Source organism: Colias philodice, chromosome 23, assembly GCF_061535455.1.
Source record: "Colias philodice isolate Cphi_HAF_F1 chromosome 23, ilColPhil1 Martin Lab GWU primary, whole genome shotgun sequence".
NCBI classification, from domain to species: Eukaryota; Metazoa; Arthropoda; class Insecta; order Lepidoptera; family Pieridae; genus Colias; species Colias philodice.
Genome location: NC_143108.1, coordinates 2,533,380 through 2,549,793, shown reverse-complemented (window position 1 = coordinate 2,549,793; position 16,414 = coordinate 2,533,380). Strand labels below are relative to the sequence as shown.

Below are 16,414 nucleotides of genomic sequence, written 5' to 3'. Positions count from 1 at the left end.
TATATTGATTGCTAAATTAATTTACGATGTTTAAGAATGTCTGCCTTATCACCTCTTATAGTAACAAATTTAACATCTCATGAAACAATATGTAGTTAATTCAAATAATATGTACTTACAAATATTTAATTGATACCGGCTTTTATTTTATTGAATTACTTTCTTAGTAATACAAACACTACTAGTTAGGTAAATAGTAATTATAATTCGCAAATATACACCACCCAGAGTTTAAAAGTGAATAAGAGAAAGTATTAATTTTGGACTATTCTTGATTGCATTAGAACATAAACAAGGAAGTTTACCAATTTAATATTCACTTATCGATTAGAGCAAACATTCAACTCAATTTTTATGGGTTTCTCAAATTTGATCTCATCACATAAATCTCGGAAAAGCCTCGTAAACATGCTATTTTATGGCATCTAATTACAAGAGGTTATTGCTATAACGTAGGCTGTAGGGGGCGCTGTAGCTTGTGTGGTGTGAGTTATAAACTTATAACTTAGAAGCGAGATCTTGTAGAATCTACATAAAATAGAAATAAACATATTCTTGGGATACACACATAGAATAAGAAACAAAATTCAATTCAACATTCTGAAAATGAAATGAACGGGGTTCTCTGCATTAGGTAGGTATGTAAAAACAAAACGTTGAACAAATTGAATATGAATTAATATCATTCTTACGAACTTTTGTTCGCACAGAAGATACACAGGCTTCGATAGTCTTTGGGCAATAAACCACGACAAGTGGTCAACATGATAATTGATATGCAAAAAAGTTGATTACCTATAAAATATCATCGGTCAAGAAAAATTTATAAATCAGCGCTGTTAAACAGCTAATTATGGTAGTTTATTGACACATTTATACTTAAAGTCATTTAATAGTTTTCCTCACCGCGAATGCTTGTAACTCGTATCAATTTGGAGTACGAGGCACAGCTATGACGCCAACATAATTAGATCTATCTTCCCTCCCATCGTGAACTGAAAATTGTGTTATTCTACGATTTGTACCGCATATCGAGGCTCTAATAACATTGGTGGCATTCAGACGCTTCGAGGAAATGAAATGAACTTAGCATAAAAATAGAAAGTGCGTCATAGGAGTGTCACTTTATTGTTAAATTGTGATATTTTGTACTTTATTTTATCACTAACTTCTGGACTTACCTTTAGATTGACTTCCCTAAGTGATAATAATTCTATTGAGCTGTTTAGGTACCTTTAGATTTTTAAATTGCTTTGCATGTAACAGATTTTATAATACCGACTGACTAATTAGTTCTGCATAAAAAATATATTTTTATGTTAAAATAAATTTTACCATGTTAAAAAACCCACACCCAAATATTTTCCTTATTCTTCATCTGAAATTCTAGTTCTTTATTTTTTCACGATTTGCCTTTTTAGATGTACCTAGGTACTTAGATACCTATTAGCTTAGCCTATTAGATATAAATATTTGACAATGTTAAAAACGTAGAATAAAATTACCTTTTTCGTCGTTCAACAAATATTATAATGAGATTGACTTTTCTGGAGAAAAGGTCGAACAGAATTATTCCAAAGGTTTAATGTTAGAAATGACAGCAAAACGGACGGGAAATTGAGAATATTAAAAAAGTTAACTTAAAAAATTTGCAGTGCTTTTAACTTTTCATTTCATGTTAGATCGGGGTAGATTACCTGTTTGTAAGCAATCACCATCACTCGTGAACAATAATTACAGGAACCTAACGATAAGGAAAGAATAAAGCGCGTCACACACGGTGAAGATACTATATTTTATGTTAAGATTCTCTAATATAAAATATTACAGTATCTTAAGGTATCCGGTATCAGCGTTCTGACCATCATTTTTCTTTTTGTCATTGCGTACTAAGACCCCTGTAGAACCGCCATCCTGTTACAAATGACCCGAAATTTTGTGTCAGTGTTTCGGGTCATTTGTAACAGGATGGCGGTCGCGGCACAGATTAGAGAATAGTTACTTCGTAACAGATACATCACTCCCATACAAAAGCTAAAATACCTACGCTATATTTACCTACAAAATGCGCCGCAACTCGGCTGCAGTAAGAAATGTACTCTACGAACACGCACCGAGAAGCGAGTTTCCCGCGCACGCCGCGTGATTGCGTCATCAAACGAAAATTTTAGGGTTGTACCGAGCGCGTAAATTAAACACAGAGTTGCTGAAACACTTAATTTTTTATTGTTAATTATATTTGTTACATTATAGTTACAATAAAAAAAATGAAATCTTATTGATAGTAGTTGTTTCCTTCGGTTTCACCCGCGTGGACCCGCTATATGTGTCTCCTGGATAAAAAGTAGCAAAGTAGTAAAAAAGACAATTCCTTGTTATTTACTCTTGAACTCCGACACCCGTCCACATCGCAATAACCGGGCATCTTGGTAGCGAGCGCGGGAAACGTGACGCGAGTGCGCAGTCTCGCGTGTGCCAACCAACTGCCGCTTGGGTCGGTACCGACCTACTGTGCGGTAGGCGCTTATAGCGCGACCTTGAGCGAGTGACGGAGGCCTGGTCGCGGTTCTACAGGAGACTAAAGCGCGTCACATACGGTGAAGATACTATAATATTTTATGTTAAGATTCTCTGCTATAAAATATTACAGTATCTTAAGGTATCCGGTATCAGCGTTCTGACCATCATTTTTCTTTTTGTCATTGCGTACTAAGACCCCTACTGTACAACCGCCATCCTGGTCAGAACGCTGATACCGGATACCTTAAGATACTGTAATATTTTATAATATTAGAGAATCTTAACATAAAATATTATAGTATCTTCACCGTGGGTGACGCGCTTAAAGCATTGGTGAGAAAGATATAGATTATTAAATATTTACTATACTAGATACGAAAAGGGTAGGACTTTAACGTCCGCAGTCATGTGTAGATGCGTAAGGTCTGCAAACGATCTTACGGCTCTACAAATGTTCATGGGCGGTAGCGCTTACCATCAGGCGTCCCACCAGCTCCTTTGCCGACGGCAGGACGGTCACATCTATACTTATATTCATATTATTATAAAGCTGAAGAGTTTGTTTGTTTGTTTAAGCGCGCTAATCTCAGGAACTACTGGCCCGATTTGAAAAATTCTTTCGGTGTTAGATAGCTTATTTATCGAGAAAGGCTAAAGGCTATAATATATCATCACGCTAAGATCGTCAGGAGCGGAGCAATGCGGGTGTAACCGCGGGGCACAGCTAGTAAAAAATATAAATGTAGCAATAGCAGCATCAACTTATGTGCAGAAAAAAATTAAAGAGTACCTAAGGAAATTGAACTGCCCTATACCGCCCAAACCGTACAATCTATTACCTACATAAAACATGTTTTAAAACATTGCCATCCATATAAAATGCATTAAATTCCATCCTGTTCTGGAAAATACGGCATTCAATTGTGCGAGTAAATAGATACAGGCTAGGAAACCTAATAACGCTATTTCTGTGCACCCCACTGGGAAAGGGGTTTATTTAAATAGCTATTATGTGTTCATATGTTTGTTCATGCATACTCTGAGCTTGACAATGGAACCGAGTTCAATTAAAGTTCAGTGATTGAGTTATAGGTGGCCTCTAGAGTATTGTTTTGTTATCTATTTGTGGATGGAAATAAATGATATTTATTTAATTATTTATACACAAATGGATATTTTAATTTATCAGTGTGCATTGGGGTTATTAATTATAGCATTTGTGCAGGTACATAAGTAATTTTAAAATATGTAAAATGAAAATTCTGCAGTAATGAAAACATAATCAATTAGGTATCTACGATAAAGACTTTGGTTACAGTGGTCTATAAAAGGCTCTATTGTTTTATTTTACGGTAGTATCCATTTTGAATCCTAGGTAGTCTTTTATATTATGAAAAGGAAGCAATCAAGCTGACTAATCACCTGAAAGTGTCTGATAAATGTCGCCCTTTAGAGTATATCGCCCAGATCCACTCAAAACATCGAGACATAAGGCTCTTTTGTTGAAAGCCCTAAATCGTAAGTACTTAGGTATTTGGAAATAATATTGTAAGAGAAGTGATTCATATTTCCACACGCGGAAAAACTGTGAACAATTAAAAACGATTTAATTTAGTTGTGTGATGTAAAATGAACGTAATCCCTTCTAGTCTATGTTGTAAGTTGTAACTACGTGATTTTTTTTTAAATATATAAACTAAAATACATTTATACTTTGCATTTTATTTATCCTATACCTCATGGAGCCTGGAAGAGTTGCTAATAAGTGATAAGGTCGCCTTTTATTGGTTAGGGAGCCAGGTGCAAATTTGGTTAACTATTTCCTCTCAAGAGATAATTCGTCAGACGCATGAGAGTATAGTATTATAAAGCCTCGTGAACGTCAGCTGGCGCTCGGTTGGGGGGGTGAGCGGTTGTAGCCTCCCACGCACATAGGAAAAAAAATACATTCATTCATTCATTTCCTCTCAGCTAAAAATTTGTCAAATTGTAGCTAACCCAATATCTCAACGAAAAAAAATAGTCAGCTGGTTACAACATGGTGTATTATACGTCAGCTGGTGTCTCGAACATGAAAGTTAAATTTAAAGAAAAATTTATTTTCCGTTATTTCCTCTCAAACAAAAATTTACCTGATGATAGCTTATATGTAACTGTGGATAAATATATATGTCAGCTGGCTGTATCTTGGTGGAAAAACCGTCAGCTGATACGGGAGGCTACAACCGCTCTTCCCCACAACCGAGCTCCAGCTGACGTTCACGAGGCTTCATAATACTATACTTTGATGCATTTTACTAATTACCGCTTGAGAGGAACTTGGTCATAAAATCTGCTGCTGGCTCCCGGACCATACAGTTTGTAGATAAAATATACTACCCCAGTAAACCTACATAACCGGGCCGGGTACATGAGGATATTAAATATACCTATCTAGTTATCTGGCTTACGTGAGAATGGAATAAGGCTACATTGTTTTTTTTATGGGCTTTGAATTGATAATTATGTTGTACCTATGTCATATTATGCGAAGCGTAGGTAGGTAAGTATGTGATAGAGCTCTGCTTTTAAACTATCATAGACAAGTATTTTGTTGGATTTCAACTGCTTAAAGTTACTATCCCATTACGTACCTACCTATTTTACCCTTTGCAACCTAGGTATTTTATTTTATTATTTGCAAAGGTTTGTAGGATTTTGACTTACCCGAATGTGAATGAAAGAAGGCAATGTTTTTAACAAATTATTAATTTGTTTCTATTTAGGTACATGTTGCTTTACGTAAGTAGGTAATTTTTATTCAGATATTAAACCATATTTCGTTTACTATACAGTTCTCTTACTTGAATTATACGCTCGTTATCTTTTGAAAATTTACTGAAACATACAAGAATCAGAATCCAACGTAAGTATCTTTAAACCGAAAAACTTGGAATTATCACGTCAGTCACAATTACCAATACAATTACCAACACACTTATCGTATTTGCTCCAAAGTTGGTAGATTTTTTGAGATTTTATTGATTTGAATAACTGCAGTATTTTTTTATTTATATTGCTTATAATATCTAACATCAATATATAATGAGTTAATGACCAATCTACCATCATTTTTGCACAATATAAGATAATGAAATGTTGAATTATTTTTGTTACCCCATAATGGGACATAAAATTCGTATTATTTTATCGACCGAATTTACATAAGGGCAATAACCACACTCATACTATGTTAAACACGCTTTTATTAGCTTCAATTGTATGATTGTCAAAAACACTCAACATACTCTTATACACTAGTTACGAAAAAATTAAATGGACGGATTTAATTAAATTTAGGATCGGTGACAATGCAATAATTTCATGAGTTTGTCTTATTTCAGTTTTTTTAACTAGGTACCTTAGTAGGTACCTAGTTAAAAAAACTGACACTACTACCTAGTGGTAGTAAGTATTTATTATTTTACGAGTCCGAGTTCCGATGGATTCTGTAGTTACGATTGTACGTGGAAATTTTATAGTTCTGTTGTGAAATGTTTATCTGTTTAGTGTGTTATCTGGAAAAACTGTTTTGACTGAGCCATGGAAACTTTTCCATAGTTTTTCTTTATCTTAAGCCAAGATTTAGAGATTTTGATGACTTATCAATGTTGAACAAATTTGTTTATACTTGTGATCCGCCCTTGCTTTGCTTAATCCACTGATCTTTATATACCTACTTAATAAATACGTAATTCATCATCCATCTTTACACATTATTATAACATTACATTACTTATATCGAACACTAGCTGCTCCGCGCGGTTTCACCTCCGTGGCTCCACTCCTGTTGCTCGTAGCGTGATGATATATAGCCTATAACCTTCCTCGATAAATGGGCATCTAACACCGAAAGAATTTTTCAAATCGGTAGTTACCTGTAGTTCCCGAGATTAGCGCGTTCAAACAAACAAATAAACTCTTCAGCTTTATAATATTAGTATAGATTATTATGAAAAAGCTTACCCACACAATTTTTCTTGCTTTCATAAAGAATAGGTATTTCTACCGATTTTTTAAAATCATTTTAAGTAAGTACTTACTTCATTTTTTGATACACTCAAGTGAAAATTTCATTTCGAAACAGATGCAAGTGGCTCCTTCGATTATCTCGTCCAAACAAACTCAACAGCTTTACAATATAGAGTTTGAATAGCGTATTTGCTGCAAAGGCGTTATCCTGCCATAGCATTTACTTTTATTTTGGATTGATTTTAAGTATGCTGTTTTACAGCTGTCATATCCCACGTCCAGAGTCAAAACATGTCTCAATCGTTATTTATTCTTTGTTAAGTTCGTATTCGTTTGTATTGACGTAATGCTTTCATAGTTTGTTATTTATAAGCGGGTTACGTAAGCACATATCTAGAGAAATCATATAAAAACACACATAAATGTCCATCTTGCGAAGTGCCCTAGGCTAATTGTTTCATGAATGAAACATACTTTCAAGCTTGATCGAAAACAGTGGGGTGTCGTTATAGGGCATAGATAAGATTGCTTGTAGATGTGTCAAATTTGTAAACTATCTATAGCTGTCTTTGTAAAAATTTATTTATTTCTTAATTTATTGAGATGTTATTAACGGATCTGATATATGTTTTGAAATTGAATCTTTTGTCTTAGTTATTTATTCATTTTGCGGCTAAGTACGAGATAGGTTAAACAGGAAATCAATATTTTGTAATTGAACGGTATGATTTCAATATTGTAACTACTAGGCTTTAATAGGCTAATATAAATCACATGATCAATAACAATTTTCTTGGAAGATAAAGGTAATAAGTAGTGAAATAGGCATTCCGAGTCCAGATTCCAGATATTTCATTAAGGAGAGATGCATATACTAACTATACATTTTAAATTTGTAATTTCAGGTTATGAAAAAGATGAATACCTATTAATTTTCATGTCATAACGGAAATGTTATTTTTTATATGAAACATAATATTTTAATTCTTAATTATTGATTCATGTAAAAAATATTACAACTATTGCAAATTTTCTTTTTAATGTGACACTTATGAATATTTACAATTGTAAATAGGATAATAACAAATGACGAAATATTCTCTTAAATTAAACGTGGAAGATTCAATCATGTATAATGAAATCACGTTATACCAACAAAATATTTCATCATATGCTATTATTCTTAATGCCCCATCTACGTAAAGCTGACTTATCTAATCTATGTCCCTTTTCCCAGCCGGCGTGCCTGGGCGGGCGGCGCGGCAGGGGGGGTGCTTCGCGATTGGCTCAGTTCACCTCAAAACCGAGCCTTCGTTTCGCTCAGTCCGCTTCCAACAGTTGTAGGGGGATAACGCTCGTCCGTGCGCTGCCCCAACCGCGTGTCCTTTTAACTTAAATCCTTTATAAAAACGTGTGCTATCAAAAATATAATCCTCAGTGCGTGATATATTGTGACCCAACTATTGTTTTGTGTGCCCTTTGATGCGATTCAGTTCCACCCTGTAATACGATATTGCTGTTAGGCATTTCAGCAAGTAAGTATCAATCGTTTTATTGTTACCTTTAAGTAATTGCCTTTTATGTGAGCCATTAAAATGGAAATTGAACTCTTGCCTTGCTCTTGTTAGGGGTAACACGAAATCGCATCGACTTCTTTGTGTTTTTACTAAATGCCATTAACATTTAGAAAACACGTTTAGTATTTAGTGCCGACATAAAATGTATGCGCTATTTCAGCTATAAGCTATCCAGGATTAATCAAATAAAGATGATTGTTCGTAAAAATGTCGTGTGTTTATGACTCGATCGTAAATATTGATCTCAATGATAACAGTTGTCTTATTACATAATTAAAGTAAGTACTTGTTTAGCCTCGTTCTCTGTATATGGTCTATGAAGAACAAGATCTGAGTGACCGATATATTGTGGTTATATCACCTACTACAATTACGATATAGTGTAATAAACGATTTAATTCAAGTGGTGCATATTTATGATGTGATAGCGAAGGAACTGTATTTAAGACGATCATTGTAAACATTTATATTTCAATAAAATTTCACAGTTTGAATAAAGAACAAAATTTGCACGAATGGCTAAAATTGGCTGAAATTAACCAAGCGCTTTTCTTTTATTGCTTCTCTGAAACTAGTAGCCTGTTAAATTAATGTCTGTCTAATTAAAAATGTTAAATGGCGTTTACATTTTCAACCCAAAAAAACAACTATTTACACCCAGATTGAGGTAGGTATTTTTAAATATCTTGTCTATTGTTGTAAGTTTGATACGGCTTGACCGCGTTGTAAAATTTTTCTTGTCGTCAGATTTATTACTAAACAGATTCTATGTACCTAGTACCTATAAAGAGGAATGATTTGTTCGCTTATAAATTAGGTATGAAATTACTGATATTACCGTTTAACCAACTAGGTACTTAAGATAAGGCTATATTTTTCCCGGGTCAGTCTGGGCGGTGCCAAGACATTCGGCTAGTTAGTTATGTAGGTACGGGCTTCATCTTATATATAAAATTCTCGTGTCACAATGTTAGTCTGCATACTCCTCCGAAACGGGTGGACCGATTCTCATGAAATTTTCTGTGCATATCGGGTAAGTCTGAGAATCGGCCAACATCTATTTTTCATATGTACCACGGGCGAAGCCGGGGCGGACCGCTAGTAAGTTTATAAAATTATTCATATTTTGATAGTAGATAGATTCCTTCGTGGGTAGGTGCCTATTTGCAGTTGACTCGCTTACCAAAAGCTAATTTGACAAGTCTAACATTATATAGGTACTTACCATAGAAATCTAAATAACAAGACACATAGAAGTGCTAAAATGTCATAATTCATATGAAAACCGCTGTCGCCAAAATCAACACATTTAAACAGATAGCTAAACAGTACACACAAGTAAACTATGCCTTTTATTGGACAGCTTGATTTGAGTGAAAACTAACTTAAATATTAAATTAAGCTTTTTAATATGTATCCTAACGCACGAATTTACGGTTTATTTTAGAATAACATCCCTAAGTATATGAGACGTTTTGTTTCTTTTTGTTCCAATACGAAAAAAATCGGCTTTTCTACAACAGAAGTTGTCAATTTTCAATAGATATAACTTTGAACATAAACTCATAGAAATAAGGTTGAAATTTGTGTTAAACGTGATAATAAGAATGGTAGACTGTGTCATTCATTGTTATTTCGATTACTATGGTGACACTCGTAATACTTGTAAATATTCTATAATTATTTTAAGGAAAAACGGCATTATTTCTAAAAAAGAAATATTTACCGATGAAATATTATTCCTTTATTAGTATAATTACAACTTGTGGAAGAATTTCCGCAATGGGATATGCTGAAACACACCATGTTTATACACATACGTCTCCAGAGCAACTGAACAGTGACGAACACGCTGGTGTTGTGAAAGTCACCTGAATGGCGACAAGGTCACGCGCGCTTACGACTTCTAGTGTCTTGTTATTTAGATTTCTATGGTACTTACCTACCTACATAATAATTATTAGGTAGTTACTTAAATAAAAAAAACACGCTTAAATACATGTAACTAAGCAAATACAGTACGATTCACGAAAGATGACCATAACTGCGGCGGCCGTCTGCGCACGTTCACTCATGAAGAAAAGACTTAAGACAAAATAATATTTTAATGTTGGTTAAATAATTTATTTAAAATTAAATCTGCCCGCGCCTCACCTTGCACCTCCATATGGACCTAAAATATGCCTTCTGTGCCGTGGTCATCTTTCGTGAATCTTACTGTACCTGATGTTTACCGATCCTTGGTAAGTGTTTTTTGATTTTTCCTTCTTCAATCCTTCGAATTAAATCTGTCCTTTTAAAGTGGGTCAAAATTGAATCTTTAGAGTCTGTTAAATAGATACAAATACACGGGTGAAGCTAATAAAAGCGTGTTAAAAAGCTGATGCTCTTACAATTATTAGATAGAGCTCTATTTAAATACGTTTTTGGTTTATGACAAGGGAAATGACAGTCGTCATGTCACCCTGGTTAACCACATTCACAGCATTTTGCGTTATTACTTAGTTGTGAATAACTTTAAATTGTTATGTGGGATTTGGGTTTGTTCTCAAATCTACCCCATTTTCAATAGGTATATCGTCTACGTAATAAATGTTATACTTGATGTCAACGGGAAACTATACGTACAAAATATATAAAATCATAAACGTTACCTATGGGCTATGACCTTTATATAAAAAGAGTTCAGCGTACCTATATTTATATGAAACTAGCGGTCCGCCCCGGCTTCGCCCGTGGTACATGTTTACGTTTTCTCTACATGATAAGAACCATCTTCGTACTTCAAGGAATATAATAAAAAAAGAATTATCGAAATCGGTTCAGCCGTTCTCGAGTTATGCGCTTACCAACATTTTGCGATTCATTTTTATATATATACTAGCGGTCCGCCCCGGCTTCGCCCGTGGTAAGTACATGTTTACGTTTTCTCTACATAAAAACCATCCTCGTACTTCAAGGAATATAATAAAAAAAGAATTATCGAAATCGGTTCAGCCGTTCTCGAGTTATGCGCTTACCAACACATTTTGCGATTCATTTTTATATATAAGATAAGAAGATAAAGTTTGAAATCAAACAAGTACCTACCTACCTAACTATATTTTTTAGATGTATGATTATGTAATGATTAGATATATACCTATTATGTATTCCGTACAGAAGTTTATATATAAATCGGCCTTGTGACCTAACTTACACCAGGTATTCAATGTGTTTTTGATTGCGTCGTTACTGTATTGTCTGTAAGAGATAAAAGTTTAATGTCTATCATAATGATGGATTGTACGAATTGCGAATTGCATTTGGGATTGTTTGGAACGATGTTTACCTGACTGCGAGGAGGGTTATTTTATTTGACAGTCTTTGTTTGGAAATGGTTGATGTCTGATGGATATTATTGAGCGATATTTTTAGAGTTGCGTTTACAGTGAAACACTGGGGTTTATTATTTTATGATCAAAGAAAAACCGGCAAAATATGATATTGTTCAAACAACGCAATTTTATTTGCCTGGTTTTCCTACAATTCTGTCGAATAAGTTAGGTATCTCAATTCTCAATGATGATTTTTTATGTGTGATAACAATCAAAATTTTAGATTCGGTTATTTTTATCGAGCTACAATATATTTTTGTCTATAAAATTAAATACAAACATAAAAACAGGAATAACTAGGTTTAGTGACCATTTTGAACCGATCTTGATACTTAATCGTTTGCACATTAGGAGCCTGGGCTACATTTTTTATCCAGTCCTATTAAAAAGGTATCACAAAATCAAAGAATAGATAAGAATTACGATTTAAATCCCTATTTTTGCCACTGATCAACTAGGCCACTCACGATCCATCTCAATAATCTAATTTGTTCTACTCTTATAAACTCCGAAGGGAGTCCCTTTATCGAGAATTATTAGTAGTTTATATTATTTCTATTTTAGTATAGTTAGGAATATCAATGATATAGCCTTTTAAGGGATGTTATATTATATTTTATTTCAATCTGTAGATATCTACTGTACCAAACCTACATATCGTTAAGATTTTATGATTTAATTTGAGTCGAAGCAATCAATTTGAATATTATTTATCATTTTACCTTTATCGCGAGTGAAAGCTTAGGATTCAATGTTAAAATTTAATCCGAAAAATAATCTTATGAAATAAACATCTTTATTTCAGTAAGTGAACTTAAGTAAGCACAGTACCTACCTATGCTGTTTAAATTTATGCATTGTGATCCAACACTTTATACCCCAATTAAAAACACACGGACAAACCCACAAAACAAATCATAAAGAACGTAAACAAAGGTAAAATTACGTGTCACTCACAATGCCAGATAAGAATATTTGCTCGAAATAATGATACGTTATCAGATAAACATCAATACTGGTTGCCACTTGCCAGCCTTTGAAATTATAATTATTTACAAAAACAATGATATCAAAAACCTTTTCACCTTTATTTGCTAAAATGTAATATAAAAAACGGGATGTTTTGCGGTTGTGTATTCTTTCAAAGTATGTGTTTTAATAATAAACTGTGTCTAGGTATTATTACATTTGATGAAATAAGAAGTAAATAAACATACTCTGTATTGAAGTATTGTATTGAAAACCTAATCAAGCCTAGAGCTATTCAATGCCTTTAAATATTAAAACAGAAAGAAAAATTATCTCAAGAGTGAAATTATCAAAATTACACTAATTCATATCGATAGGATAAAGTAGCTAATTCCTGTACTAGCCACAAAAGGAGATATTATAATGCTTACTACTATCCTAACCTATCACCACAAAAACAGAATCTTTTATCTTCTACGTCTATCCTGACACCCAGGTTAGTATCAAAGCGAATAAGCCCTCAAAGGTTAGTAGGTATCACAGCGCACAAACCCGAGATCAAACAAATATTTGCTTACCAATTGTTTGAACTGTATCTCTGGATTTATTTTCCCTTTAGTGCCGAAAGATAATGTTAATACTATCGATATGTGTATAGGATCCTTTATTTATTGTAGTTAGGATTGCTTTACGCCGTTTTCAAATGTTTAAATCGAAAATAAAAGTTTCAAATTTTACATGGATAAATTAATGCTTTATCTAAAATCGAATTGTTCTTGTAATGAAATGAATTGAATGATGAAGATGAATTTGCAATGAAACGCACATTGTTTAAAGCTATAATTTTAGGATAAAGAAAACCATAAGAAAATCCTTACAATAGTGTTTAACTTGCAATATGTATGATGACAACACGTTTAGTTTTGCTAACAATATTACGGGTTGGGTTCGACACATGTCGTAAGGATACCCTAAATACAGCCAAACCGCTTCGAATAGTAACGCTGACGCCCAAAATATGTGCCAACTCATGTTGAAATAAGCTTTTGTCACTAAAGGAGAAGGAACGTTAGCTGATGGTAAGTGACATCTACATCAATAAGCTGTGAAGCTAAAATGAGATTGTAATCCAAGCAAAAAACAGTAAAAAATATTTATATAACTACATCAAGCACACAGTTCTCGTTGGTTCTTAGTTCTTACGGCTTTAAAACTGTTAACTTAGTAAATTGAGGTTAAATTGTAGAATATTGATTGTGCCAGTCATTTCCAGTAGCTTTGGTAAAACAACAATAAATGTCGTTTAAAATCATTAAAAATACCGCATAAGCTTTGATTTCTTAAAATATGTCTCAAATGTTGTCGGTGATAGTAAAATAATATTCAAAAGGTGAATTAAACTTTCGAAATCAAAAACTTCAAGCAATTATTTGTTTTTGAAACCGAACTCGTACTTTATAAAAGAAAACCGTACCGTTACCTATCCTTGAACGATTTCAATTTTACCAACTTTGAGAGACAATGTTTACAACACAGTTCATAAACATTTAATACAGTCAGCCTCTGCTTCCACAAGCTAAGTCTTATAAAGCGGCTCTGTTTATTATCGGAAAGCTTCTGTAATAACGGTTTCTCGCTCCCCTAATATACCTTATGTAACTTCATAACATATATTACAACAAGCAGTTGCCGATTGGTCTAAATAAACTTTCATGGAACATCTTTCATCCTCTTTTTATCCCCTTGACGGTACGATTTATTGAAATGCTTTCGTAGCAGTCACAGGCTGTATCATATGGCTATCTGTATGCCAAATTCCAGCCCGAACGGTCAAGTAATTTGGGCTGTGCCACGTGCTGTGTCGATCTATCAATATAGATACGTCAGTCACCCTTTAATATATTTTAAGATATAGGAACTACTAGGTACACAATATTCTTCACGTAACCTCCTGTAAGTGACCCAATTTTCTCGTTCCCACTAAATTTGCATTTTATATTTAGTGTCACTGTAGGTAGTATTTTATTTAAGTATAAACGGAGCTTTTAGCACATTTTCTTTGTCTAAGTAGGTTAGGATATCCTTGTTTGGCTTCGCTGGATTAGTGTATGAATCACTGAGTTAACTCTAATACTAATCATGAATTCAAATATTAAATTTCCATGTCTATGGTTTCATCTTTTTAGCTGGAATAGTTAGGCCCTAACTTTGATACTGGCTTATTCAAAGGCCTTTTAACAAAGTAATTACCATGACGGAATCTATAAAATTGGGTTTTTTGTTCTACGAATCGTAAAATACTTCGACTTAATCTTCTTTCATACACAAAAAGATCAGCTGATGTTTTCCTCTGATTAATGTTTTACGACTAGCTATCTTCTTTGCTCACGTACCCTCTACGTTATCTATAATGTTTGCTATAAAAAATCTATTTCCATTTTCTTTTCAATCGAGACTTGTTTTCATGACAAAAGAAGCCTTCGTAGCCTTTCTAACATTCCATGCGTCCAGATTTATAACAGCAGTTTGGAAATATCGATGATAATATGAAAAGTATAACTAATTAAATGTCTGACTACGACTAATTCATAGCCGGAATACTTTCCTATACCTATGCGTTTCTTATTAATGTGAGTGAGCACTAAGAAGGATTTTTGGGAATTTGCTTGTACAGGGTAAAAATGGGAAGTGAAGTTTTATAAAAAACTCCGATTATTAGAACTCGCCCAATGCGATTTATGTTACCAATTTAGAAATCTCTACACTTACAAGTAGATACTACTTCAATGTGTACGACCATACTCCAATTTACACGTAATTGTCTCCAAAATAAACAAGCCTTAACTCTAACATTTAACATGCTACACTTACCCATGTCCACATAAAAGGTATATTGTGTTGACGCTTTGTCGATGGCCTAAACAAACATTAATGTTTTCTTTACAACCAGGTCATGAGGTATGAATGTATCACTCTTATTTGAAGTAGGTTTTGCGCTTTTTGCGTCTATCTTGCTTGTCTTTTAGAGGGTTGATTAATTACGGGATGGCTTTGAAATTTTTACCACTTCTATGCTTGATATTATAAGTAAATACTTGGTTAAGATTTAGTCTACCCGCTTCCACACATATATGATTTTATATACAAAGTAGCTTGCCTACACAAAAGCGCATTTTATAAGTAGGTACCTAAATAGGTACTTAAAAAATGCGCCTCTCAATTGAAAAAAGAAGCAGCAAATGCAGCAATACATATGACGTATGTAAGGTATATCTATACCTTCCCGTGTGGTTTATAAATTGTATAATATTATTTTATACAAAATATTGCTACATTAACTAACCAGCTTGAATTTTTGCTTCTTAAAAACTTTTCAATTTATACAATAAAAGCAAGAAAACTTAATATTCATAATTTCGTATTTACATTTGAAATAAAGTTGATTTATAAAAATATACGTCGAAATCCCAAGAAGTTTTTTCAACAAGGAACATTTAAAATACTTTTGCCCTAAAAGTTAAGTTAGTCGCGCCGCGCTGGTCGCGTTAAAAAATTCTAAAACATGGAAAAATCGTTCATTTTAACAACTCTTGTAACTGTGTGGTGTAAAATTTCGATATACGGTACTTTATCGGTTTTCCGATCTCTAGAGAGCTATAAATCGATTCAGGTAGGCATGTGTATCGTAAAACGTATGTCTTTTTTACGGTTTTGAGTTACAATCAATGAAAAAGCTTATAAAATCGCTTACAGTGTTTATTGTTTCACGTAGGTACTAGGTAGGTACTTATTCGATGCATGAATGTAAACAATTATTAATCAAAGCTATATTATGGTGATTATAACGGACATTTTAACAAGTACCTACAAACTTTATAATAATTGTATAAAAAATAGGATTGTCATCATCATATTCATGCATGGCTAAATACTTATTAAAAATAATTTACAGTTATAAAA

General features: G+C 33.4%; 1 protein-coding gene across 3 annotated transcripts in view; it reads left to right on the top strand.

Annotated features, from left to right (window-relative positions):
• Positions 1-7,846: 7,846 nt before the first annotated feature.
• Positions 7,847-16,414, top strand: part of Pde6 (phosphodiesterase 6) — an 82,619-nt gene continuing 74,051 nt past the window's right edge. For all 3 annotated transcript variants that reach the window (XM_089709754.1, XM_089709755.1, XM_089709756.1), the window contains exon 1: positions 7,847-8,066. The gene's annotated coding sequence lies outside the window, so the exon portion shown is untranslated. The remainder of the gene's footprint in view (positions 8,067-16,414) is intronic.